Below are 7525 nucleotides of genomic sequence, written 5' to 3' on the forward strand. Positions count from 1 at the left end.
GAAATATATGCTACTCGACTCGACGGTGACCGTATAACTTGTTCCGAACCCAAAGTGGGTGTTGCGGCAAACAGGCCCGAACTCAACAGAGAGAGAGAGCAAAATGTGCATAGCCAAGAACATTTTCGTGATGAGGAAAGTGAGTTCTGCGGACCCGGTATAGTAGATTATCTGGTAAGTTACTACCATCTAGTTATACTCCGTAGTTTACCTTTAAACGCGTTGTTGGCGCACAGTGTAACGGAGTTGATGAAACCCCTCGTGTGCTTTCTGACAGTCACCGTCTCCTAAAACAGAACGCTAGCGCCATCAATAAAACTCTGGTTAAAGACTTCGGCTCTGTCAGTTGGCGGGTATACTGATATGTGCTAAATTATTATTATTGAATTACAACCTTTTGCTTTCGGATATTTCAATTTATTGGTTTGAGTCAGTGGCGTAGCCAGGGGGGGGGGGGGGGGGTTGGGGGTTAAACCCCCCCCCCCCCCCCCAAACCAAAATTAATTGGATTGAAAAAAAAATGATGCTGACGAATTTAATTTAATATTCCACAAAATATTTTTGGAACAATATTACCTGATCACTACATTGAGAACTGTGTTTAAAGCGTCATGAGAACTTTTGGAAAATTGTGGGAAGGGGATCTTGTAACTTATCTCTTAGCCAAAATCCCATAGTTGTCAAATTACTTCAATGTAAAATAAAATAACTGTCTGAATTATTATGAGCTCATTTTTGGAAAGATGGTTCAAAATATGGATTAGAGACAATTTTTCGAATGGGAATCTAAATTTGAATCGGTTGATTGCATATAAAACATAAGCTTGTTTACCGAAAACTTACATACATTTCAACATTTGCTGAAAATGTATTTTTTTAGATTGTGTAGAGTTTAGACAACAATTCAATATGGTTAACAACAAGAATAACATTTCAGAAACTAGTTGAAAGCTGATGTAATTTTGTCTCTAGCAGGTCAGGATCAGTTTTATGAGCATTGGATTTTTGTTGTATTATCAACTATATGAATAGCCTCTTAGGGACCATTCATAAATTACGTAACGCTTTTAGGGGGGAGGGGGTTCGACAAGTTGTTACATATTGTGACATAGGGGGGAGGGGGAGTAAGCTAAATCGTTACGTAACATGTTTTCACCGAAGAAAAAAAATTTTTTCATGGAATTTGTTACGTAATAGGGGAGGGGGAAAAGAACATAAATAACTTCCCGAAGTTGTCAAACCTTCAAAGTCAAGGATTATTATATTAGGTGATGTTGAACGTTGAAAATTTTTTAGATCATTTATCCTACTTTAAAAGATCGCAATTTTTGACTTCATTGACATATTATACAAGAAAATAATCTATAGAGGTTTGAAAACTGTTCCATGTTGATCCTTCTTGTTTGTAGACTGGAATGACATCTGTTAGACTACTTATGTTTTGGAGTTTTCAATAATTTATCAAACTCATATTAAATTTTAGCATTTTTTCAAAAAATTTGCGATTTTCATCAAAACCCCCTCCAAACCAAATTTCTGGCTACGCCACTGGTTTGAGTGATTAGGATTTAAGATAAGCTTATCGTAAGTAGCCTTGAATTTAATAAGCTGAACTATGTATTAATACATATTATTTAGGAGCTATCACGAGTTATTTGTGGCACCATTACGCTGGTTTCGGATAGACAAGAAGAAGACCAGTTTTTGTAAGATCCTCATTAAATCTACTGATGATGAATTAAACAATTATATTTTCAGCTTTGAGCTGTCTTCACCGTAGGACTGCTACTAGAACTGTCTTTTCCTGAAATCCGAACACGCGTTTTTCCGAAAGTGGTGTTTTTTGCGCGGCCAAGTAAGACTTTTCATAGAAGTACTGAACCAATTTCAATAATTTTTTTGTCCAATTGCTCAGAAAACATACCGCTATGTTTCCTCGAGAGGGATTTGCAAAATGTCAATTTGTTCCATTTTTATGGCCCCTGATAGGCCAAAAATAACGCAAATGTTGAAAATTTTCACAATTCGTTGCATAACTTTTACAAATTATAAAATAAAAGAAATCTCTCGTAGCCATTATAATTATGCCATTTTATGATTATAAAAAATATGAGTTTTCTGATTACAGATTACCTAATTTGCAACAACTTTATTTAAGCGAGACCCATGCAGTTTCAACATCAATGTCATCAATGAAGTTTCAAGGTCACGAGAGATTTTTCTTTTCGTCTTCAAAGTGACAGTGTACTTTGATCAAATAATACTAAAACTAGCTGCACTGATGAAATTTTTGACATCTCTGTTTTTTTAGTTTTTTTCATGAAGATACATCAGCGATTTAGATTCTAAACTATTTTTTCAATATTACCAATGAAATTAGATGAATAGTTCTCGGCTCGATCTTCGAGTCGGTTAAGGTATTCGCGGAGTGAAAAACTAATCCAGCGTCGATGTATCGATAATCGGCATAGATTGATTATTCACCGGTGATTATAGAACCAAATTTGCCTGAAAGCCAACACAAGCAGAATCTACCTCGGCTGAATATTCGGTACTCGAAATTTCATTGACATATTTTCAATTTCGACGAAATATTGTAGAGACGTTGTCTCGAATGGATACGACAGCTCTACCGAGAAAATCACAATATGAACTGCAATTCGGAACATTTATTCCAAGCATCCATTTCAAGGGAACCTGCCGCAAATCCGCTACCCGATCTGGAACAACCTGCGTTGACTCAAAATACTATTTTCGATCAAAACTTTGTGGCAGGTTTATCACTGGAGTGGACATTGGTGGTATGGATGAGCCTTGTGATACGTCTGTGAATCTTCTGCTATTTGAACGATGCACTATTTGTCACGATTTGCTTGGTCGACAAATCTGCGAAAAACTTGATTTTTCAGCTTTGAGGCGTAAACAAGAGCAGAATTCTTAAATACGTTGGTGAAGCCAGTTGAAAATTTTAGTGGAATGCAATCCAATATAAGTGATATATTATAATATATATATATATATATATATATATATATATATATATATATATATATATATATATATATATATATATATATATATATATATATATATATATATATATATATATATATATATATATATATATATATATATATATATATATATATATATATATATATATATATATATATATATATATATATATATATATATATATATATATATATATATATATATATATATATATATATATATATATATATATATATATATATATATATATATATATATGTATATATATATATATATATATATATATATATATATATATATATATATATATATATATATATATATATATATATATATATATATATATATATATATATATATATATATATATATATATATTATATTAACATATATTACATTATAATTTATTTTACAGATAAGCGCGATATTTTCCAATGTACCTGATCATGTTTGGGACGAAATACGGCCGGAACTTGTTCGTGTGTTAGTTTTGATTTGATGAATGCATTTTCAAATCATTCTCATCAGACATATTGTGCCCATATTTCTAAATCGACACGACTGATAAAAATGCCTTCATAGACATGGATTCAACGTTCGTACATTGTGGGGTATAGAATATGCATTTGAAATGTACTGACAACAGAAAGACACAGAGTAGTGTAAATTGCGCTATTCTCGTGTCATGTTCCAAATTCGACAGGTTTTGGAGAATTTTTCCATGGAATAAAAGCATTTTCATGTGTCAATCCCATGGAAACGGGTATCTGTAAAATAGAATAAGACCGCCAGTCGGGAAATGTTTTATGTAAATAACTTGTATATAGTCCTGTGAAATTATCTTTTATTTGAATTTTAGGATCATTATACACTACATATTAATAAATATATCTATACCTTTAGCTAAATCAGACTAGACCAGCACAGGATCAGGTTCATTTTGGAAGAGTCGCACAGTTTCGATTTATGCCAGGGATTTCAAAAACGGTTGACCGGTGCTCTGTAAAGGCTCCAATACGACCCACGTTACATCATCGTTACATCATAATGTCAACTGAACGGGGTCTAAGCGCTTTATCCAGCCATTGGAATTGTCGATTCATCTCCCTTTTGCATTTGCTGTTGTTGGTCTTGCATTATTTCTACTGTGAACTATGCAATGTTCACAGTAGAAATAATGTCAACTCTTCCCAAATTGTAGAAACCAGCTTGAGCCTACCGGTTATATTTCTAAATTTTACCAGTTGTTTATGTTTTAAATGCCCGTACCCTTGAATCCAACGAACTAAATTGCGGAACGTAGGGCGTCTTACCTGTTTATTTGGCAATGCTACTATCTAGTGCAGAATTTGAGTTGACACTGTTCGGTATAACTTTTGAGCAATTTTGGAACCAACTTACTATTGACCTGACCAATTTACTGTGATTGGTTTTAATGGTACGTGTAATAGAGGCTAGCTCCGGCTAGTGAAGCACTACTAACTGGCCAGGTGTCGATGATCGCCAACCGCCATTCTTATCGCTAGAGATTTTTGGACCCGAAGCATTGCACGATATTAATGCAAACCGGGTGTAACAGAAAATTAGAATTTGAAACTTCGGATACATCGAAGCCTCGTCATGATAAACTTACTTTCTGTATGATGGGAGTTCTATGCTTCGTCAACATGTTCTCGCAGATCACCTGAGATAATTAAAATTTTCAGTAATGCAGAAGTAAAATATCTCGATCAGGTCACATAAGACGAGACAAATTATCATAACTACTGTACTCATATTGTTCGAGTTTTCGTACCGGGGAGAAGTAAAAAGTATCTAGTATCGTCTCTCAACTCAATGCGTAACTTTTCGAACTCGTGACCTGTATAGAAAATATGACCAAATTATTTATCAATATTTTGATATAGTCATCCAATATTTATCTCATCAGTTCCACAAAACTCCGGTTGGCTACTTCCACCGAAGCAGAAGCTGTTGACGACGGTAGCAACAATATTGATCATTTTGTTATGGCTTTATAAACAAACGAAAATAGCCAAACCAATAGCCCACTTTGATCCGGTGGAGTTGCCAGTATATTTTTTTGGAAAATTCTAAACTGCCAAAGCGACACAGAGAAATAGGGTAGCGAAATTGGTTTGATCGGTGAACCAAAAAATGATAGCCCATTTGTATGGGACCTCTACGTATTTAATTTGTATCTGGTTGTAGGGTTTTAACTTCTGCCAGATTGAGCTCCATCTTCACTTTTAATGATTGTTCTACATCCCGAATAACTGGTCGTACTGAACATTTTAAAAAGACAATAGCAACACAATTAGTCTGCAGTGGGGCTTGCTTCTGCTGTGTGTCGACACTCATCACTTTTTCACAGGGTTAGTAAAGCCAACTTGTTTGTTCACTGAATAAAGAACAACCGATGTTTATTTGCTAGCTTGGCTGGTCTCTATAGCGAAGCGATTTTTATGCTTCTGCTCTGTACGAGTTGAGATCGAAGATTGGTTTCTGATTGTTGCGATGCGTCTATTATCTCCAAATCAACAGCCAGTACCACTAACGACAAAGTAAAGGATATACGATCGTTACTCGTAGGTTCAACAAACAATCCAAGCCAATTAATCATAAAAGCCTATACAACATCAATGGCGACGACAGCACGGATGAAATCGATAAATCTAGGGAATGCGGACAAGGGACCCCCAAGCAATAGCAGGCGATACAGATAATGTATCTCCAACAAGATAGAAGACCTTCACACGAAGTAACAAAACGCGCACATAAGATCCGATGGATATATAATTAAATTGGATTTATTTATTTTTATTTACATATGGGTCATTCCATGCGAAGTGAGCAAGGCACGTGTAATCGACCTCCACGGATTTGAACAAAATTTAGAGGAATTGTTCATCTAGGGCCAATATATAAAAACCCAAATTTTTGTGACAATTGAACCACCCCTCGGGTCATGGGAGCATCCCCCGTTTTGGCAAATTGTCAAAACCCTTGATTTTCTTTTGATCATATCTCCGGTTCTATTTACTCTAGAATCAAACCACAGGATGGCTTTTGAAGAAAATTGTTCAAGGAGTCTATAAAAAATATTATTTTTTGCCGACAGTGTTGCCAAGTATGCAATTTTTTCAGTTAAATATTAAAAGTTAATTTTTCTCAAAATACGTATATTTTAATTTTGAAAATTTTAATGCCATCGCGTTCCTCAGACATTTTTACATAAAAAACACTTATCATCCCAATATAATATGAGCGCATCCTGAGATACACCGTTTTGAAGAGAAAAAACCGCAATTTCCCATATAAAATCGCAAGCGCACAACACTAAAAAACCAACTTGAGTATTCTGAGTTCAAACATAATTTTTCGTGAAGCAGACGAGAAATGATGAAAAACTACGTATTTGGTTTGCTTCTAGCAGATCAGGGTCGATTTTTATGACAGTTTGAAGATTTTCTCAATTTTGGCCAATAAAAATGGATTTTTATATGAGAAAATCGGAGTTTTTCCCTTCAAAACGGTATATCTCGGGATGCGCTCATATTATATTGGGATGATAAGTGTTTTTTATGTAAAAATGTCTGAGGAACGCGATGGCATTAAAATTTTCAAAATTAAAATATGCGTATTTTGAGAAAAATTAACTTTTAATATTTAACTGAAAAAATTGCATAGTTGGCAACACTGTCAGCAAAAAATAATATTTTTTATAGTCTCCTTGAACAATTTTCTTCAAAAGCCATCTTGTGGTTTGATTCTAGATTAAATAGAACCGGAGATATGATCAAAAGAAAATCAAGGGTTTTGGCAATTTGCCAAAACGGGGGGTGCTCCCATGACCCGAGGGGTGGTTCAATTGACACAAAAATTTGGGTTTTTATATATTGGCCCTAGATGAACAATTCCTCCAAATTTTGTTCAAATCCGTGAAGGTCGATTTCAAGTTTGCATCTTTTTTTGATCACTTCGCGTGGAATGACCCATATTGTAAATATTTAAAGCAAACGCATTGAGCCGTGCCAAATAAATTCAAGTTAACATTTGAGCCTAGGCTAAAACAATTGGGTCTAGGCTGAAGTTGACTGCATCAAAACAACAGCGGGTCCACTAAAAGGCTGTTTATCCAAATATTAACTAGCCTAAACAAAAAATAGACAGCCGTTTTCTGTGTAGTGATATAAAAAATCTCATCTGACTGTTTAGTGGATTGTGTGTGACCAAAAGTTGGATTTAACACAGGAGCTGCTAAATACACATTTATAATGCACTCTTCTTTTTGCGATGTTGAAATACTGTTATTGTATCTAGAGATCAGCCTTCGATTTCCGCAAATAAAGAGTATCGAAAAGAATGCGATAAGAAACCGTAACGTCTAGGTGTTCAATCACAACTCTGGCTCGCCTGCACTAGTGCATTCCTCTCGTATCTCTCCACAATCGTGATAACTAATGAGGCATACACCAATGCCAAGGAAATTCCAGGACATTTGAACGGC

This window comes from Topomyia yanbarensis, chromosome 2, assembly GCF_030247195.1.
Source record: "Topomyia yanbarensis strain Yona2022 chromosome 2, ASM3024719v1, whole genome shotgun sequence".
Classification (NCBI taxonomy): Eukaryota; Metazoa; Arthropoda; class Insecta; order Diptera; family Culicidae; genus Topomyia; species Topomyia yanbarensis.